Here is a 22030-nt window from a genome sequence, read left to right on the forward strand (position 1 = left end):
GGTTTATGAAGGTAAATACGGCAGTACGTTTAATTTTATCTAGGAGGCCATTAACGTTCCATGAGATTACCTGTGTTTGAGTCATGGTGGGTGGGTATTTAGAAACGTCTTGTGGTGTCCGTCACTATTTCCTGTTTACGAGCCTGGGGATAACGGAGGGTCCCTATTTCGTTCATGTCATCGCCGCCGTGAGTCGCTGTTATATCCATTAAATCTGTATTGTCCCTGCTCTGTGCTTTACGTGGAAAGCCCATATGTGATAGTAACAAAAGAACTATAACATTTGCCTTTGAAACTAGGATGGAACTCCCTTGTCCCCCAACTCCTGCCCCACCCCATACTTCCCCCCAGAAGCATCTGTCGCCCAGGTGTTGCGCCTCCCTTTTGGAACTGGTGAGGCGGAACATCAACTAATAGGGTAGCAGTGGGGGTGGACCCCTCCATGAAGTCAGATTAAGATCAAGAGCACAATAGACATGTTAGTCTAATGACTAATGTAGTTGTTATCTGCTTGGCAAAGTGGTACTTTTGTCTAGGGATCTCTCCGCGAGATCATAATACCGGGCTACGAGATAGGTCTGTGTCCTCCGGAGACCCGGATCAGGCCCGTTTTGTGTCTCGAGGGTCTCAGCCCGGGGGGGGGAGGTCTTCCGGGTCTCCAGTGACCGCGGGCTCATCGACCCCGTCCGGTGGGCCCCAGGGGGGAATCCGGGCGGGCTCCGCAGTCGGTCTTGCGTCGCCTAGAACGGGTGCAGTGGCGTTGATCGGACTGCCGCACCTTCTGGCCACCCGGTGTTGTTTCTTACTGGAGTCGAGATCCATCTCTGTAGGGACCCAAGGGGACCTCCTCTGTCAACCAGGTCCAGGTCGTGGCTGGCCGATCGAAGAAGTAAGTTTTGTTGCAGTGGACCACTTGGAGTCGTGCAGGAAAAATGAGGTGATATTGAATGTTCATCGATCTCAGTTTCTGTTTCACCTCTGTGAACGAGCGGCGGTGCTGTTGCACCTCCCTTGTATAGTCAGGGAAGAGGAGGACCTTCACCCCGTCGCAGACAAGATCTCTCTTGGAGCGTGACTCCTGTAGTACCGCGTCCATGTCTTTGAAATTGAAGAGACGCAATATCACTGATCTGGGTGTGGAACCCAGCGGGGGCCTTGACTGAAGGGCCCTGTGGGCTCACTCAATTGCGAACCATGGCGTGAGACAGTCCGCTGGCATCCTGGAGTGGAACCAGTCCTCCAGGTAATTGGCCAATGACGATTCTGCTGTGGTTTCAGGAAGGCCCACCACGCGAGGTTGTTACGCCTCAACCTGTTTTCAGCATCCTCTGCTATCCGGTGTAGTTCAGAAGTGCAGGTGATCAGTGCGGAGACCTGGGCCATAAGAGCGGTCATGTCATCTTCCATTGTGGAGATTCTGGATTCAGTTTCAGCAATTCAGGCTGTGGCGTTTCCGAGATCCTGTCGAATCAAGGCTACATCCAACCTCACCTCTCCTATTTTCGTTTCAACAGCCACTTGGGACGCCTGTATCGCCTGGAGTATCGTTGTCAGATCGCTGGATGCCGTTTGGGGTTCACCACCTCCGCTTGGGGCACGGTCCTCCATCCGGAGACCAGTTGCGCCCATAGTGAACTGGTCCATGCGTGTTTGGTCCACTGCCTGCCTTGTTGCCTTGTCTTTGCCCATTGTACTTTAGTCCCATTCTATTTTCCGCGTAGCCTTCGGTGGGTTGGTTTGCCGCTGCTTGCTAAAGTCACTTCTCCGTGAGACTGGCCGGGATGGCGCCGCCCGGGGCTTGGATCAGATGGACCTTCTCACCTCCGGGGGACGGCCGCATGAGTGCAAGGAGTCGGGGACCATGGGCCACAACCTCCAGTTCGTTCTTCCTCAGTACTGTGGGAGCCCCCAGGGGCTTCAACGTTACGGTTGTCTTGCCTGGTGGGGCATAGTCGGAAAATGAAATGTCGGTCCTCTCCCCCGGCCCAGGTGTGCCAGTATAGTTTGAGTGTTCTGTGGAGAAAGAGGACTCCGCTCCGACGACGTCGGTCTCTACCCTCTCACGCCTGCAGTTATTCCCCCTCACTGCTCTCACTTGGCAGGACTTATTATCTTCACTTCCTGTGTGTGGGCCCTCAGCTAGGTGGGGGGGGCATCCCCGGGAGGGCCCTCCCCCAGATGATATCGAAGGTTATGTTGCCTTGTCCGGCAGTGCCGAGGTTTCCAGTGAGGGTGAGTGTCAGTCACTTCCCCGGTCCGAGTTTGCCAGCCTACTTGGGGTTTACTCTGTCTTGGGGGGTTGTCCAGCGGGGGAGGGAGGGCACGCAGTAGAGGGCTTCGTCCTTGCTGTGCCGGTGTCCGCTTTCCTGTGCCGGCAGTCGTTTTCATGCACGGTTCCTCCCCGGCGGTTCCTCCCTCCTTTAGAATCCAGCGGGTGAGTCCTCCAAGTTGGTGGGGAGGCCCTGGGTCGACACCTGCCAGTTCCCAGCCATCCAGGGGCCCCAGCACTGCGGCACCTCTCCACAACCCGGGTCACGGGGTCCGGGTTACCGCAGGAGGCCTCCGATCCGCACCAGGCCAGCACCGTCTTCAAGTCTCGGGCCTTCGGCCCCCGGGAAGGGCGGGCGGCTTCACGATTGTCGCCTCAGCCGGGCCCAGCCGAGCCCGCCGCGGTACTCCGATAGCGGTGCCAGTCGTCTCTTCTTTATTTTAGGGGGCAGGCGCCCTGTCTCCCACAGCGCCGACGCGCTGCCACAGGGCGTGCAAGGCCCGCAACCACCGCCGGGCTCTAGTCACTGCCTCGTCTGCCTTCCGCCCTCACTGGCTGCCGTGTCTGCCCCAGGCGCCCACCAGCAACTCGGCATCCTGCATCTCACCTCTGGATCTTCTGCAGTGCCCGAGGGACCGCCGCGGGGCATCCACGATCTGACGGCACCACGCGACCTCCTCAATTACCAGTGCTCTGATTTGAATCTCCGCCCTCCATCCGCCATCTTGGCCCCAGGTGGTTATTCGCAGCTCAGCTGCTTACGATTTGGTGGAGCGGCTGGCGGGAGTATTACCGAGCTCAGCGCGGTGTCGGGATCTCTGGGGTCTGTTTTGCGGTGCAGATGGTGTAGGATTATGCGTTCTGCCAAAGGCGGATTGCGGAGGGGTCCGGAGCACTACGAAAGTGTGACCGCCATCTTGACGCCTTGGCCACGCCCCCATCATTCATTGTTTTTCAAGATTATTCAATTTCCCCCTGGACCACCTTGCCTGCCATTGGCGCACAATAACCTTCATTTTTTTTATCATTATTCCATTTACCCCTGTACCTCCCTGACTGCCACAGATGTATCCTTTAGAGTAGATGGGCATAAAGCAAAGAGCTACATCTGTATGTTGTGTTATCCTAATTGGAAATTAACTTTTTATGGTATGGTGGTGTGGTTTGATTTTAAAGTGGTTGATTTATTATTACCTAAGTATCCAACCACACTAGTATTGCCTTTGTCTGTACTATTTCAAACTCCAACAATGCCACATTTCACTAAAAGTTCTTCTTTCTTGTTTGCTTTTAGGTGCACAAGAGAAGAAGAAACATCACCTGCAGTACTGCCAATCAGAAGGCCTGTACAATGACATCAGTCCTCCAATCTCTTCCACTTGTGCAGCTTAGTGCCACTGCCATGTGAGAGCTTTACGATGGCCCCAAAGAAAATTGCTCCTAAGAAAGTGGTCTGTGTCTGAGATCTTCTTTTACCCAAGCAATAGCCTATACCAACCCCATTTACCCAACCATGCATGTCAGAACATCATTCCCTAATGTCAACATCATCATTCAGGCCTTAATTATGCGTAAATAACTGCAGAGGTCAAATTTTAAGTACAGTTTTGCTGACTTGAGGAATTCATCATTTTGGATCTAAAATTTCATGTTCACCATTGCTCAGAATAATGTGCTATTGCTAGTTTTTGTTATAATATGTGGCATTCTTTGCTGTGTCATTGTTGTAGTAGTCTGTTATCAGTCATTCCAAAGCTATAATATAAATTTATATGTATAACCTAATTTTTCTTTAAATTTTGTTGCCCATAATCCTTTTGATAAGTCCTACAGTTGGAGATCTCCTAGGTGGGAGTGCGACCTTGCTTGCTGTGATAACCTCCCTGTTATCGCACTACAACTACCAGAAATGAGGTACCTTGGGAAACCATCCAGTAAGGTGTTGGAACATTGAGCAGCCCCCCAGCCCTCCTTTCATCAATTCAGGTAAGAGAAGTATGGGGTAAAGTGAACTATTTTAGTTAGTACGTAACTAACTAACTTCTACTACGGATGAGATAAATAATTGCTTCTCTAGGTTTCTGTAGGCAATATAGGGAATGACAGAGTACCCTCCTAACCGGCATACACTTTGTGAAGTAGATGAAGAGACAGGCTGCGTGAAAAAGTATCAAGAAGAGTTAAAGTAAAACACACAAAAAACATTTTCAGATATAAATTTGATTAGAAAGATTTTCCCTTTGCTCTATAAGAATAAACCTGACCTGTCCATCCACAACAGGCCCACCACACTCCTACATATCTCCCCATAATGTTGAAAATAAATGTAAATGTTCAAATGTCCATAAAGAAAAATCCCCTGCCTAAATTCCCACCCTATCCACCCACAACAAAACTCCATCCTACCAAAACAAAAAATTAGAAAAGGGCTAGTAGAGGTCATTCTCTAGGAGGGTCCTCAGGTGTTGGGTCTGGGCCTCGAGGCATGCCATCCTATGTCATCAGTGTGCCATCTTGAGCAACAGTCAACAATGGTGTAGCTGGCCTGAAAGGGGGCTGGCTGTGGTAGAATGTGGTCAGTAACAAGCAGCTTCAAGCTGCCGGCAATGCTGGTGTGGCCTTGAGGCTGGAAGCACAGGCGGTTGACGGGTGAAACTGGGCCTCGAGCAGGGGCATGTGCCTGGCTCTCCTCATCCACCAGCTGCTGGTAATGGGCCCTGGTGGCCTCCAGCATCTGCCACCAGAGCCGGGTCTCTATCTTCTGCTAGGCCAGTGGTGGTGGTAGACCAGGAGCAGTAGCTATATCAAGAAAGAAAAAAAAAGAAAAATAAATTGTAAAGAATGCTCTGTACAAACACTTGTTTTTTTAGAATAATATAGAGGCTCTATAAAAGTACATTTCTGATCCCCTAGGGCCATTGGAATTTTTGATGTGATTAAGAAAGTCACAGGGTCATGATTTTACCAACACATGTCTCACACAAAAGCACTGACTGGCTGAAAGGAGGCAGCATTATATTAAAAAAACAGGGTGATATTTTTTTCTTGTAAAGGATTTCTTAAAAAGTTAAATCATGCAGACACTTTGGGGGTCATTCTGACCCCGGCGGCCAGGGTTGGCGGGAGCACCACCAACAGGCTGGCGGTGTCCCGCAGGGCATTCTGACCGCGGCGGTTTGGCCGCGGTCAGATGCGGAAAACCGGCGGTCTCCCGCCGATTTTCCGCTGCCCTTTAGAATCCTCCATGGCGGCGCAGCTCGCTGCGCCGCCATGGGGATTCTGACAGCCCATACCGCCATCCTGTTCCTGGCGGTTCTCCCGCCAGGAACAGGATGGCGGTATGGGTTGTCATGGGGCCCCTGGGGGCCCCTGCAGTGCCCATGCCAATGGCATGGGCACTGCAGGGGCCCCGTAAGAGGGCCCCACTATGTATTTCAGTGTCTGCTTTGCAGACACTGAAATACGCGACGGGTGCCACTGCACCCGTCGCACCTTCCCACTCCGCCGGCTCAATTCTGAGCCGGCGTCCTCGTGGGAAGGCTCTTTTGCACTAGGCTGGCGGGCGGCCTTTTGGCGGCCGCCTGCCAGCCCAGTGCAAAAGCCAGAATCACCGCAGCGGTCTAATGACCGCGGAGCGGTGTTCTGGAGGGGGGAACTCTGGCGGGCGGCCTCCGCCGCCCGTCAGGGTTAGAATCACCCCCTTTGTGTGGAAAAAAAGAAAAACAATTTTGATTAATGAGTAAGGCATCATCCAATATGGAGTACATGTATTGTTTGCCGATTCTGCTAAATGACTGGAATCATGCTTGCAGCACATAGGGTACAAATTTGCTATTATCTGTAGTCTGATGCTGTGGCAGCTGCAATGGACAAAAAATTAACTTTGATTTCAATGGCCCGCCTCTTCTCCAGATACCTTTCAATTCTACCCTGACTCCAAAGAGGCAGATGATTAATATAACACACATGTCATTAATAACATTCAGTTAATAGAAATCCTGTCTGCCGTAAGTAGACGGTGGGAAAAACGGTGCACTGCAATACAGGGAAAGGAAAAGGATATATAAATTCCCACTTTATTTCATGGCCTCACCCTCAATCACAGATTATATCAATCAAACACATTTGCTTGATAGTAAGAGAAGGAAACTTGATTTAGGGGGTTATTCTAACTTTGGAGGAGGTGTTAATCCGTCCCAAAAGTGACGGAAAAGTGACGGATTTACCACCAGCCGTATTACGAGTCCATTATATCCTATGGAACTCGTAATACGGCTGGTGGTATATCCGTGACTTTACCGTCACTTTTGGGATGGATTAACACTCCTCCAAAGTTAGAATAACCCCCTTAGTCTGCTACAGCAGAGTTAAGTACAGGGAAAAGGCAGGTAGAGATGTTGCTTTAGAATAGTGGAGGTCACTGATGATGTGGCTAAGCTGAGGCTTACTCAGTCACTGTAGAACTTAGGAACAAATAAAGGAGTGCAGTACTAGGAGGTGACTGAATGGGCACTGGGATGTAAGCAAAAGACGCCTTGTTTTCATTTCGGTTTGCAATCCATTTAAAGCTTTGTAAATGCCACATTAAAAGACGATGCACATTGCACAGTCAACATTGCAGTGCCAGATTGAACCATGCTGCAGTTAGGTGAGGTCATGGCCCATGGGTCGTGAAATGCCATGGGCAAGGAGGTCATGGATGATCTTGGGTGGGATCTGCTTTACTTAACAAATGCAATGGGTATACTGATATTTGTCAATAACTAAACAAAGTGACTCACCATCATTCATTCCTGCTGCCACAGAGACAGCCCCTTCAGCTGTCGTGTCATCTCACACACTGGTTCTCGCCCGGCACTGGTGGTCTGTGTGGCTAGGAAAAACATTACACATTTTAGCTGACAGATATACATCCCCCTTTTATTTTATTTTTTTACAAAATACAACCGCAATACATGACTACAGTTCAATTCACAATACCCTCCCTCCCATCTAAATTATCTCTTTGGGAATTTTGTTTGTTTGTTGACAACCAAGTAGTCAAGCCAACTGTAATGTAGGGCCGAAGATCTGATGATGATTGTGAACAATTTGAAGTGCAATGATGTAGGAGGCTGGACTGGCTTGTAGTGAGTACCAAGGGGTACTTGCACCTTGCACCAGGCCCAGTTATCCCTTATTAGTGTATAGGGTGTCTAGCAGCTTAGGTTGATAGATAATGGTAACTTAGCAGAGCAGCTTAGGCTGAACTAGGAGACGTGTGAAGCTACTACAGTACCACTTAGTGTCATTTGCACAATATCATAAGAAAACACAATACACAGTTATACTAAAAATAAAGGTACTTTATTTTTACGACAATATACCAAAGTATCTTAGAGTGTACCCTCAGTGAGAGGATAGGAAATATACACAAGATATATATACACAATAGCAAAAATATGCAGTATAGTCTTAGAAAACAGTGCAAACAATGTATAGTTACAATAGGATGCAATGGGGAAACATAGGGATAGGGGCAACACAAACCATATACTCCAAAAGTGGAATGCGAACCACAAATGGACCCCAAACCTATGTGACCTTGTAGAGGGTCGTTGGGACTATTAGAAAATAGTGAGAGTTAGAAAAATAACCCTCCCCAAGACCCTGAAAAGTGAGTGCAAAGTGCACTAAAGTTCCCCTAAGGACAAAGAAGTCGTGTTAGAGGAATAATGCAGGAAAGACACAAACCAGCAATGCAATAACTGTGGATTTCCAATCTAGGGTACCTGTGGAACAAGGGGACCAAGTCCAAAAGTCACAAGCAAGTCGGAGATGGGCAGATGCCCAGGAAATGCCAGCTGCGGGTGCAAAGAAGCTTCTACTGGACAGAAGAAGCTGAGGTTTCTGCAGGAACGAAAAGGGCTAGACACTTCACCTTTGGTGGACGGATTCCTCTCGCCGTGGAGAGTCGTGCAGAAGTGTTTTCCAGCTGAAAGAATGCCAACAAGCCTTGCTAGCTGCAAATCGTGCGGTTAGTGTTTTTGGACGCTGCTGAGGCCCAGGAGGGACCAGGAGGTCGCAAATTGGACCAGCAGAGAGAGGGGACGTCGAGCAAGACAAGGAGCCCTCTCTGAAGCAGGTAGCACCCAGAGAAGTGCCAGAAACAGGCACTACGAAGACGCGTGAAATGGTGCTCACCCGAAGTCGCACAAAGGAGTCCCACGTCGCCGGAGACCAACTTTGAAAGTCGTGCAATGCAGGTTAGAGTGCCGTAAACCCAGGCTTAGCTGTGCACAAAGGATTTCCGCCAGAAGTGCACAGGGGCCGGAGTAGCTGCAAAAGTCGCGGTTCCCAGCAATGCAGCCCAGCGAGGTGAGGCAAGGACTTACCTCCACCAAACTTGGACTGAAGAGTCACTGGACTGTGGGGGTCACTTGGACAGAGTCGCTGGATTCGAGGGACCTTGCTCGTCGTGCTGAGAGGAGACCCAAGGGACCGGTAATGCAGCTTTTTGGTGCCTGCGGTTGCAGGGGGAAGATTCCGTCGACCCACGGGAGATTTCTTCGGAGCTTCTGGTGCAGAGAGGAGGCAGACTACCCCCACAGCATGCACAAGCAGGAAAACAGTCGAGAAGGCGGCAGGATCAGCGTTACAGAGTTGCAGTAGTCGTCTTTGCTACTATGTTGCAGGTTTGCAGGCTTCCAGCGCGGTCAGCAGTCGATTCCTTATCAGAAGGTGAAGAGAGAGATGCAGAGGAACTCGGATGAGCTCTTGCATTCGTTATCTAAAGTTTCCCCAGAGACAGAGACCCTAAATAGCCAGAAAAGAGGGTTTGGCTACTTAGGAGAGAGGATAGGCTAGCAACACCTGAAGGAGCCTATCACAAGGAGTCTCTGACGTCACCTGGTGGCACTGGCCACTCAGAGCAGTCCAGTGTGCCAGCAGCACCTCTGTTTCCAAGATGGCAGAGGTCTGGAGCACACTGGAGGAGCTCTGGACACCTCCCAGGGGAGGTGCAGGTCAGGGGAGTGGTCACTCCCCTTTCCTTTGTCCAGTTTCACGCCAGAGCAGGGCTAAGGGGTCCCCTGAACCGGTGTAGACTGGCTTATGCAGAATTGGGCATCTCTGTGCCCAACAAAGCATTTCCAGAGGCTGGGGGAGGCTACTCCTCCCCTGCCTTCACACCATTTTCCAAAGGGAGAGGGTGTCACACCCTCTCTCAGAGGAAGTTCTTTGTTCTGCCATCCTGGGCCAGGCCTGGCTGGACCCCAGGAGGGCAGATGCCTGTCTGAGGGGTTGGCAGCAGCAGCAGCTGCAGTGAAACCCCAGGAAGGGCAGTTTGGCAGTACCAGGGTCTGTGCTACAGACCACTGGGATCATGGAATTGTACCAACAATGCCAGGATGGTATAGAGGGGGCAATTCCATGATCATAGACATGTTACATGGCCATATTCGGAGTTACCATGGTGAAGCTACATATAGGTAGTGACCTATATGTAGTGCACGCGTGTAATGGTGTCCCCGCACTCACAAAGTTCAGGGAATTGGCTCTGAACAATGTGGGGGCACCTTGGCTAGTGCCAGGGTGCCCTCACACTAAGTAACTTTGCACCTAACCTTTACCAGGTAAAGGTTAGACATATAGGTGACTTATAAGTTACTTAAGTGCAGTGTAAAATGGCTGTGAAATAACGTGGACGTTATTTCACTCAGGCTGCAGTGGCAGGCCTGTGTAAGAATTGTCAGAGCTCCCTATGGGTGGCAAAAGAAATGCTGCAGCCCATAGGGATCTCCTGGAACCCCAATACCCTGGGTACCTCAGTACCATATACTAGGGAATTATAAGGGTGTTCCAGTAAGCCAATGTAAATTGGTAAAAATGGTCACTAGCCTGTCAGTGACAATTTGGAAAGAAATGAGAGAGCATAACCACTGAGGTTCTGATTAGCAGAGCCTCAGTGAGACAGTTAGTCACTACACAGGTAACACATTCAGGCACACTTATGAACACTGGGGCCCTGGGTTACCAGGGTCCCAGTGACACATACAACTAAAACAACATATATACAGTGAAAAATGGGGGTAACATGCCAGGCAAGATGGTACTTTCCTACACAACCCCCCCCCAAACGAAGGACAATAAGACTAGCCATGACCTGATGAGTCTTCATTGTCTAAGTGGAAATATCTGGAGAGTCCATCTGCATTGGAGTGGCTACTCCCAGGTCTATGTTCCACTGTATAGTCCATTCCCTGTAGGGATATGGACCACCTCAACAATTTAGGATTTTCACCTTTCATTTGTTTTAGCCAAAGTAGAGGTTTGTGGTCTGTCTGAACAATGAAGTGAGTGCCAAACAGGTATGGCCTCAACTTCTTCAGAGCCCAGACCACAGCAAAGGCCTCCCTCTCAATGGCAGACCAACGCTTTTCTCTAGGGGTCAACCTCCTACTAATAAAAGCAACAGGTTGATCCTGGCCCTCAGAATTAAGTTGTGATAGGACTGCCCCTACTCCTAATTCAGATGCATCAGTTTGGCCATAGAATTTTTTAGAGTAACAAGGGCTTTTCAGGACAGGTGCAGAGCACATGGCCTGCTTCAGCTCCTCAAAAGCTTTCTGACAGTTTTCTGTCCATAATACCTTTTTAGGCATTTTCTTGGATGTGAGGTCATTAAGAGGGGCTGCAATGGAGCCATAGTTCTTAATGAACCTCCTGTAATACCCAGTGAGGCCTAGGAAGGCTCTCACCTGAGTCTGAGTGGTAGGGGGAACCCAATTAATAATTGTTTGGATTTTCCCCTGAAGTGTGCAATCTGTTCCCCACCAACAAGGTGTCCCAGATAAACCACCTTACCCTGCCCTATCTGGCACTTTGAAGCCTTGATAGTGAGGCCTGCCTTTTGCAGGGCCTCCAAAACTTTCCATAGGTGGACCAGGTGATCATCCCAGCTGGAGCTAAAGACAGCTATATCGTCCAAATATGCTGCACTGAAAGCTTCCAGCCCTTGCAGGACTGTGTTCACCAACCTCTGAAAAGTGGCAGGTGCATTTTTCAAACCAAAAGGCATTACAGTAAACTGGTAATGTCCTCCAATGGTAGAAAATGCAGTCTTAGGTTTAGCATCTTCTGATAATTTGATCTGCCAATACCCTGCAGTCAAATCAAAAGTGCTTAGATACTTGGCAGATGAGAGTGTATCTATGAGCTCATCTGCCCTGGGTATAGGGTGAGCATCAGTTTTGGTTACCAAGTTGAGACCTCTATAGTCTACACAAAACCGCATTTCCTTCTTTCCATCTTTGGAATGGGGTTTTGGTACCAGTACCACAGGAGAAGCCCATGGACTGTCAGAGTGCTCAACCACTCCTAGTTCTAACATTTTCTGGACCTCTTGCTTTATGCAGTCCCTGACATGGTCAGGCTGCCTATAGATCTTACTTTTGACAGGTAAGCTGTCTCCAGTATCTATAGTGTGCTCACACCAAGAAGTGGTACCTGGCACAGTAGAGAAGAGTTCAGAGAATTGATCTAGGAGATTTATGCAATTATCTTTCTGCTCAGCAGTAAGACAATCAGCCAAAACTACACCTTCCACAAGAGCATCTTGTTCTGTGGAAGAGAAGAGATCAGGTAGAGGATCACTGTCTTCTTCCTGTCCCTCATCAGTTGCCATGAGCAGGGTGAGATCAGCCCTGTCATAATAGGGTTTCAGGCGGTTGACATGGAGCACCCTAAGGGGACTTCTGGCAGTGCCTAAGTCAACTAAATAGGTGACTTCTCCCTTCTTTTCAACAATTGTGTGGGGACCACTCCATTTATCTTGGAGTGCTCTTGGGGCCACAGGCTCCAAGACCCACACTTTCTGCCCTGGTTGGTACTGAACCAAAACAGCCTTCTGATCATTCCATTGCTTCTGGAGCTCTTGGCTGGCCTGAAGGTTTTTACTGGCCTTTTTCATGTACTCAGCCATCCTTGATCTGAGGCCAAGTACATAATCCACAATATCCTGCTTAGGTGCTTTTAAAGGTTGTTCCCAACCCTCCTTTACAAGTGTGAGTGGACCCCTAACAGGGTGTCCAAAAAGAAGTTCAAAGGGGCTGAAGCCCACTCCTTTCTGGGGTACCTCCCTGTAGGCAAAAAGGAGGCATGGTAGAAGGATATCCCATCTCCCGCGGAGTTTTTCAGGGAGACCCATAATCATGCCTTTGAGAGTTTTATTAAATCTCTCCACCAGTCCATTTGTTTGTGGATGATAGGGTGTTGTGAACTTGTACGTTACACCACACTCCTTCCACATGGCCTTTAAGTATGCAGACATGAAATTGCTTCCCCTGTCTGATACTACTTCCTTTGGGAAGCCCACCCTGGAAAATATTCCCAGGAGGGCCTTTGCCATTGCAGGTGCTGTAGTGGTCCTTAAAGGAATCGCTTCAGGATATCTTGTGGCATGGTCCACTACCACCAAGATAAATCTATTGCCTGAAGCAGTAGGAGGGTCAAGGGGGCCAACTATGTCAACCCCTACCCTTTCAAAGGGAACCCCAACCACCGGCAGTGGAATAAGGGGTGCCTTTGGGGTACCACCTGTCTTGCCACTGGCTTGACAGGTTTCACAGGACTTACAAAATTCCTTTGTGTCCTCAGACATCCTAGGCCAATGAAACAATGGAACCAATCTGTCCCAAGTTTTCATTTGACCCAGGTGTCCAGCTAGGGGAATGTCATGTGCCAGTGTTAGGAGGAACTTTCTGTACTCCTGAGGAATCACTAATCTCCTGGCAGCTCCAGGTTTAGGATCCCTATGCTCAGTGTACAAGAGGTTGTCCTCCCAGTAAACTCTGTGAGAGTCACTGACATCCCCATTAGCCTGTTTGACAGCTTGCTGTCTGAGACCCTCTAATGTGGTACAGGTTTGCTGTGCCACACTCAGCTCCTCTCTGGCAGGCCCCCCTTCACCCAAAAGCTCAGCAGTGTCTGCTTCCAGCTCCTCTGGTGTAGGTTCTGCACAGGGAGGGAATTCTTCTTCCTCAGAAGTTGAATCCACTGTAGAGAGAGGGATAGTAGGAAGTGGTTTGCTTCTACTAGCCCTAGCTTTAGGGAGCACTTGGTCCATTGTTCCAGGATCCAAGCTTCCCTGTCCTTTTTGCTTTTTGGCCTGAGCCCTTGTCAAAGCAAAAATATGCCCTGGGATGCCCAGCATTGCTGCATGGGCCTCCAACTCCACATCTGACCAAGCTGATGTCTCCAAATTATTCCCTAATAGACAGTCTACAGGTAAATCTGAAGCTACCACAACTTTCTTTGGACCAGTAACCCCCCCCAGTTGAGATTAACAACAGCCATGGGGTGGCTAAGTGTGTTGTTGTGAGCATCGGTTACTTGGTACTGGTGACCAAGTAGGTGTTGTTCAGGGTGGACCAGTTTCTCTATGACCATAGTCACACTGGCACCAGTGTCCCTGTAGGCCTGAACCTCAACACCATTTATTAGGGGTAGCTGCTTGTACTTATCCATATTAAGGGGACAAGCAACTAAGGTGGCTAAATCAATAGCCCCCTCAGAGACTAACACAGCCTCTGTGGCCTCCCTAACAAGGCCAACCCCAACTAAGTTACCAATAGTGAGCCCAGCTACTCCCTTGGATTGGCTATTAGTAGGTTTGCTCCCACCACCACTGCTATTAGTAGGGACACTAGGTGTAGCAGTAGGGGTTGTAGTGGTAGGAGGCTTGGTGCCTTTCTTTGGACAACTGGGATCTGTTGTCCAATGGCCTTTTATTTTACATAAATAGCACCATGGTTTCTTTTCCTTGTTCTGATTAAAAGAGGATTTGGGCCCACCACCCCCACCAGAGTGTTTTTGTGGGCCCGATGAAGACTCATTTTTAGATTTGTCCCCACCCTTGTCAGAAGACTTACCATCCTTCTTTTTGTTGCCATCTTTGTCACCCCCTGTATGAACTTTTCTCTTCACCCTTGTTCTGACCCATTTGTCTGCCTTCTTTCCCAATTCTTGGGGAGAGGTCAGATCAGAGTCCACCAAGTACTGGTGCAACAAATCAGACACACAATTATTAAGAATATGCTCTCTCAGGATCAAGTTATACAGGCTGTCATAATCAGTAACTTTACTGCCATGTAACCACCCCTCCAATGCCTTCACTGAATGGTCATTGAAATCAACCCAGTCTTGTGAAGACTCCTTTTTGGTCTCTCTGAACTTTATCCTGTACTGTTCAGTGGTTAAGCCATAACCATCCAGGAGTGCATTCTTAAGAACTTGGAAATTATTAGCATCATTTTCTTTCACAGTAAGGAGCCTATCCCTACCTTTTCCACTAAATGATAGCCATAGGATAGCAGCCCACTGCCTTTGAGGGACATCCTGTACAACACAGGCCCTCTCAAGTGCAGCAAACCACTTGTTAATGTCATCCCCCTCCTTGTAAGGGGGAACTATCTTATGCAGATTCCTGGAATCATGCTCTTTTGCAGGATGACTATGGGGAATACTGCTGCTGCCACCATGGGTTTCTAAACCCAGTTTCTGTCTCTCCTTCTCTACTTCTAAAGTCTGTCTATCCAAATCCAGCTGTTGCTTCTTGAGCTTCAGTCTGGTTTGTTCCACTCTCAATCTATTGAGCTCCCTTTCTAACAATCTGTCATCAGGGTGGGTGGGAGGGACATGCCTTGAAACAGAAGTATGGTGAGAATGGACAGAAGGAGACCTGTCCCTTACAGAAGCCACCCTAACAGCTTGGCTAACAGAAACATCACTACCAGTATGGTGAGAATAAATGCTTTTGCTATGATGTGAGACAACACTATTTATATGGTGTGGCTCATCATCATTACCAACTATGCTAGACTGTCTAGTAATGGGCAGGCTAGGAAGTTTCTTTCCTGAATCTTTTCCGGGGGGAGTCCCTGGATCTGATTGAGAACCATTAGCTACTTTTTCAACAGATTGGGCACTTATGGCCTTATCCTGTACTCTAAGCATGTTAATTAACAGTTCTAAGGAAGGATTCTTCCCTACACTCAAACCTCTCTCTATGCAGAGATTCCTTGCTCCTTTCCAGCTAAGGTGATCATATGCAAGTTTGGACAGATCCACATTTTGGCCTGTGCCAGACATTTTTTAGAGAGAGTTAAAGTGATAGTAAAAGATAAAAAGTTTGTCAGAGCTTTTAGAAAGACAGAGGAAAAAACTTTTTAAACTTTTTAGAACTTTTTAGAAAGTTAGAAGTACTTTTCAGCACTTAGAAAAGAGTGAAAAGAGGAAATGCAAAACTTTTTGGCTATGTGTACATACACTGACCTTGTTTTGTATATTTTTCTCTTATGAAAAGTACAATGACAAGAGTGGTAAGTAGTCACAAAGCACTTATCCCACCGCTGCACAACCAATGTAGGAGGCTGGACTGGCTTGTAGTGAGTACCAAGGGGTACTTGCACCTTGCACCAGGCCCAGTTATCCCTTATTAGTGTATAGGATGTCTAGCAGCTTAGGCTGATAGATAATGGTAGCTTAGCAGAGCAGCTTAGGCTGAACTAGGAGACATGTGAAGCTACTACAGTACCACTTAGTGTCATATGCACAATATCATAAGAAAACACAATACACAGTTATACTAAAAATAAAGGTACTTTATTTTTATGACAATATGCCAAAGTATCTTAGAGTGTACCCTCAGTGAGAGGATAGGAAATATACACAAGATATATATACACAATAGCAAAAATATGCAGTATAGTCTTAGAAAACAGTGCAAACAATGTATAGTTACAATAGGATGCAATGGGGAAACATAGGGATAGGGGCAACACAAACCATATACTCCAAAAGTGGAATGCGAACCACGAATGGACCCCAAACCTATGTGACCTTGTAGAGGGTCGCTGGGACTATTAGAAAATAGTGAGAGTTAGAAAAATAACCCTCCCCAAGACCCTGAAAGGTGAGTGCAAAGTGCACTAAAGTTCCCCTAAGGACAAAGAAGTCGTGTTAGAGGAATAATGCAGGAAAGACACAAACCAGCAATGCAACAACTGTGGATTTCCAATCTAGGGTACCTGTGGAACAAGGGGACCAAGTCCAAAAGTCACAAGCAAGTCGGAGATGGGCAGATGCCCAGGAAATGCCAGCTGCGGGTGCAAAGAAGCTTCTACTGGACAGAAGAAGCTGAGGTTTCTGCAGGAACGAAAAAGGCTAGAGACTTCCCCTTTGGTGGACGGACCTCACTCGCCGTGGAGAGTCGTGCAGAAGTGTTTTCCCGTCAAAAGAACGCCAACAAGCCTTGCTAGCTGCAAATCGTGCGGTTAGCGTTTTTGGACGCTGCTGAGGCTCAGGAGAGACCAGGAGGTCGCAAATTGGACCAGCAGAGAGAGGGGACGTCGAGCAAGACAAGGAGCCCTCTCTGAAGCAGGTAGCACCCGGATAAGGGCCAGAAACAGGCACTACAAGGATGCGTGAAATGGTGCTCACCCGAAGTCGCACAAAGGAGTCCCACGTCGCCGGAGACCAACTTAGAAAGTCGTGCAATGCAGGTTAGAGTGCCGTGGACCCAGGCTTGGCTGTGCACAAAGGATTTCCGCCGGAAGTGCACAGGGGCCGGAGTAGCTGCAAAAGTCGCGGTTCCCAGCAATGCAGCCCAGCGAGGTGAGGCAAGGACTTACCTACACCAAACTTGGACTGAAGAGTCACTGGACTGTGGGGGTCACTTGGACAGAGTCGCTGGATTCGAGGGACCTCCCTCGTCGTGCTGAGAGGAGACCCAAGGGACCGGTAATGCAGCTTTTTGGTGCCTGCGGTTGCAGGTGGAAGATTCCGTCGACCCACGGGAGATTTCTTCTGAGCTTCTGGTGCAGAGAGGAGGCAGACTACCCCCACAGCATGCACAAGCAGGAAAACAGTCGAGAAGGCGGCAGGATCAGCGTTACAGAGTTGCAGTAGTCGTCTTTGCTACTATGTTGCAGGTTTGCAGGCTTCCAGCGCGGTCAGCAGTCGATTCCTTATCAGAAGGTGAAGAGAGAGATGCAGAGGAACTCGGATGAGCTCTTGCATTCGTTATCTAAAGTTTCCCCAGAGACAGAGACCCTAAATAGCCAGAAAAGAGGGTTTGGCTACTTAGGAGAGAGGATAGGCTAGCAACACCTGAAGGAGCCTATCACAAGGAGTCTCTGACGTCACCTGGTGGCACTGGCCACTCAGAGCAGTCCAGTGTGCCAGCAGCACCTCTGTTTCCAAGATGGCAGAGGTCTGGAGCACACTGGAGGAGCTCTGGACACCTCCCAGGGGAGGTGCAGGTCAGGGGAGTGGTCACTCCCCTTTCCTTTGTCCAGTTTCGCGCCAGAGCAGGGCTAAGGGGTCCCCTGAACCGGTGTAGACTGGCTTATGCAGAATTGGGCACCTCTGTGCCCAACAAAGCATTTCCAGAGGCTGGGGGAGGCTACTCCTCCCCTGCCTTCACACCATTTTCCAAAGGGAGAGGGTGTCACACCCTCTCTCAGAGGAAGTTCTTTGTTCTGCCATCCTGGGCCAGGCCTGGCTGGACCCCAGGAGGGCAGATGCCTGTCTGAGGGGTTGGCAGCAGCAGCAGCTGCAGTGAAACCCCAGGAAGGGCAGTTTGGCAGTACCAGGGTCTGTGCTACAGACCACTGGGATCATGGAATTGTACCAACAATGCCAGGATGGCATAGAGGGGGCAATTCCATGATCATAGACATGTTACATGGCCATATTCGGAGTTACCATTGTGAAGCTACATATAGGTAGTGACCTATATGTAGTGCACGCGTGTAATGGTGTCCCCGCACTCACAAAGTTCAGGGAATTGGCTCTGAACAATGTGGGGGCACCTTGGCTAGTGCCAGTGTGCCCTCACACTAAGTAACTTTGCACCTAACCTTTACCAGGTAAAGGTTAGACATATAGGTGACTTATAAGTTACTTAAGTGCAGTGTAAAATGGCTGTGAAATATCGTGGACGTTATTTCACTCAGGCTGCAGTGGCAGGCCTGTGTAAGAATTGTCAGAGCTCCCTATGGGTGGCAAAAGAAATGCTGCAGCCCATAGGGATCTCCTGGAACCCCAATACCCTGGGTACCTCAGTACCATATACTAGGGAATTATAAGGGTGTTCCAGTAAGCCAATGTAAATTGGTAAAAATGGTCACTAGCCTGTCAGTGACAATTTGGAAAGAAATGAGAGAGCATAACCACTGAGGTTCTGATTAGCAGAGCCTCAGTGAGACAGTTAATCACTACACAGGTAACACATTCAGGCACACTTATGAGCACTGGGGCCCTGGGTTACCAGGGTCCCAGTGACACATACAACTAAAACAACATATATACAGTGAAAAATGGGGGTAACATGCCAGGCAAGATGGTACTTTCCTACAAATGAAGACGTAGTATAAATTGGTCAATGAAGGAAACACGGTTTTGGTTCGCAAATGCAATGGGACTGTCCTCATACTACTTTCCTGCCATGCTGCAATGTCATCGAAACTGCTAGGATACTGGAAAATACATTGAATACAACACAGCATTGTGTGGTCACCATAACTATGGCCACTCTCTTGTCATTTGAGCATGAGCAAGAAATAAAAAGCCTTCTCAACAAACAAGCGTAGAAGAGCTTGCTTGGGTCTGCAAACTTAGCAATCTTCACAGTAGACCACCTGATCTATTTTCCTAGTCTTAAAGTACCAGTCCATAGGGTATAAAAGTTAGGGGAGAGGGACAGCCTAATAAATTAAACTTAAGCTACAGATTGGTATAGACAGGGGAAAGTCAGCTACAAAAACAATAAATATAGAAAAAGGTATACTGCAGGGAGGGATAACAAGAATAAACATTAACTAGAACAATGAGGATTTGAAAAAAAAGCCACAGTAGAAGAGAGAGGAGGAAAAATATTCTAACAGGAGAGGTACAAATTATAGACATGAATAATATTACCCAGAAATTACTGAAGCCAGCAAAGCCATCAGCCCCCGGTGCTGGTGGTAGCAGTGGAATTTTCACACGCCACTGCACTGGTGGTGGCACCCTCCTTGGCCTGATCCTCTAATACTCACTTCTTGCCCTTGCCTACTGATGTAAAAAATAAAGAAGATAACAAAAATAGATTAGTGGTACAGTTAATCTCCAAGAAAATATTTTAAGGAGCAAAGGCAGTGACATTATGACATTCCAAAATCTTCCCTAAGCCCTATTACAAATTTCCTAAACTATATTTGGAAATACTAATGCATTACAAGAAATTTTCTTTGCTTCACAAATTGCAACCCCCTTTGATGGGCCAATTGAGTCAGTTTCTGTAGGAGGCTGGCCTGGCTTGTAGTGGGTACCAGAGGTACTTACACCTTGTGCCAGGTCCAGTTATCCCTTATTAGTGTAGAAGAGGTGTTTCTATCAGCTTAGACTGATAGAAGGTAGCTATGGCAAAGCAGCTTAGGCTGAACTAGGAGACATGCAAAGCTCCTACTATACCACTGATATCATATGCACAATATCATAAGAAAACACAATACACAGAGATACTAAAAATAAAGGTACTTTATATTTAGGACAATATGCCAAAATTATCTCCGTGAGTACCCTCAGTAAGAAGGTAAGTACTCTACACAAGTTATATGTACACAAACCAAAGTTAGGTAAGTAATAGCAAGAAAAGTAATGCAAACAGTGTAGAATTACAATAGATTGCAATAGGAGCACATAGGTATAGGGGCAACACAAACCATATACTCCAAAAGTGAAATGCGAACTACGAATGGACCCCAGACCTATGTGAGCTTGTAGAGGGTCACTGGGACTGTAAGAAAAGAGTGGGGGTTAGAAAAATACCCCACCCCAAGACCCTGAAAAGTAGGAGTAAAGTGCACCTACTACTCCCAGAGAGCACAGAAGTCGTGATGGGGGATTCTGCAGGAAGAACAAACACCAGCAGTGCACTGACAATGGATTTCCGGACCTGAGTCCCTGTAAGACAAGGGGACCAAGTCCAATAGTCGCGACAGTGTCCAGGGGGGGCAGGAGCTCAGGAAACCCCAGCTGAAGGTGCAAGGAAGCTGCAACCGGTTGGAAGAAGCTTGGAGTTCTGCAAGAAAGAAGAGGACTAGGGACTTTTCCTTTGGAAGACAGATGTCCCACGTCACGATGAAGCTTGCAGAGGTGTTCCCACGCAGAAAGACCACAAACAAGCCTTGCTAGCTGCAAGGGTCGCAGTAGAGATTTTTGGGTGCTGCTGAGGACCAGGAAGGACCATGATGTTGTCTTTTGGAGGAGGAGACAGAGGGGGCACTCAGCAACTCAGAGAGCTCTCACAGCACCCGCAGAAGTACCCCAACAGGCACTTACAAGAAAAGTGAACCGGAGTCCACGCAAAGTCACAAAAGGGAGTCCCACGACGCCGGAGGACAACTCAGAAGGTTGTGCACTGCAGGACAAAGTGCTGGGGACCCAGGCTTGGCTGTGCATGAAGGAAATCCTGGAAGAGTGCACAGAAGCCGGAGCAGCTGCAAATTACGAGGTACAGAGCTTTGCAGTCTAGCGTGGGGAGGCAAGGACTTACCTCCACCAAACTTGGACTGAAGAGTCACTGGGCTGTGGGGGTCACTTGGACAGAGTTGCTGTGTTCCATGGACCACGCTCGTCAGGATGAGAGGGGACCCAGAGGACCAGTGTTGTAGTCTTTTGGTGCCTGCGTTAGCAGGGGGAAGATTCCATTGACCCACATGAGATTTCTTCAGAGCTTCTGGTGCAGGGTGAAGGCAGTCTACCCCCAAGAGCATGCACCACCTGGAAACAGCCTAGAAAGCAGGCAGGATTAGGCGCTACAATGTTGCTGGTAGTCGTCTTGCTACTTTGTTGCGGTTTAGCTGGTGTCCTGGAGCAGTCAGCGGTCGATCCTTTGGTAGAAGGTGAAGAGCGAGATGCAGAGGAACTCTGGTGAGCTCTTGCATTCGTTATCTGAAGAATTCCCCAAAGCAGAGACCCTAAATAACCAGAAAAAAGGAGGTTTGGGTACCAAGAAAGGAGGATTGGCTACCAAGAGAGGTAAGAGCCTATCAGAAGGAGCCTCTGACGTCACCTTCTGGCACTGGCCACTCAGAGCAGTCCAGTGTGCCTCCAACACCTCTGTTTCCAAGATGGCAGAGGTTTGGGACACACTGGAGGAGCTCTGGGCACCTCCCCTGGGAGGTACTGGTCAGGGGAGTGGTCACTCCCCTTTCCTTTGTCCAGTTTTGTGCCAGAGCACAAGGGAATTATATGGGTGTACCAGTATGCCAATGTGAATTGGTAAATTTAGTCACTAGCCTGTAGTGACAAATTTGGAAAGCAGAGAGAGCATAACCACTGAGGTTCTGGTTAGCAGTTAGGCACCACACAGGGAACACATATTGGCCACAAACTTATGAGCACTGGGGTCGTGGCTAGCAGGATCCCAGTGACACATAACAAACACACTGACAACATAGGGTTTTCACTATGAGCACTGGGCCCTGGCTAGCAGGATCCCAGTGAGACAGTGAAAACACCCTGACATATACTCAGTCAGTCAGTCAAAATAACTTTATTCTGCGTTTTGCCATAAAAGTATACATGCATACATAAAAGTCATCATAAAATACAGTACTTATAACATTCATAAAAAGCAAATCTATTAGATCTAAGCTTATCACCCAAGCTTACTAAAACAGTATAAGATAATGAACACTTATAAAAGCGTATATAATGATATAATGATAAGACAAT

The sequence above is a fragment of the Pleurodeles waltl genome, chromosome 6 (assembly GCF_031143425.1).
Source record: "Pleurodeles waltl isolate 20211129_DDA chromosome 6, aPleWal1.hap1.20221129, whole genome shotgun sequence".
In the NCBI taxonomy this organism is placed as follows: Eukaryota; Metazoa; Chordata; class Amphibia; order Caudata; family Salamandridae; genus Pleurodeles; species Pleurodeles waltl.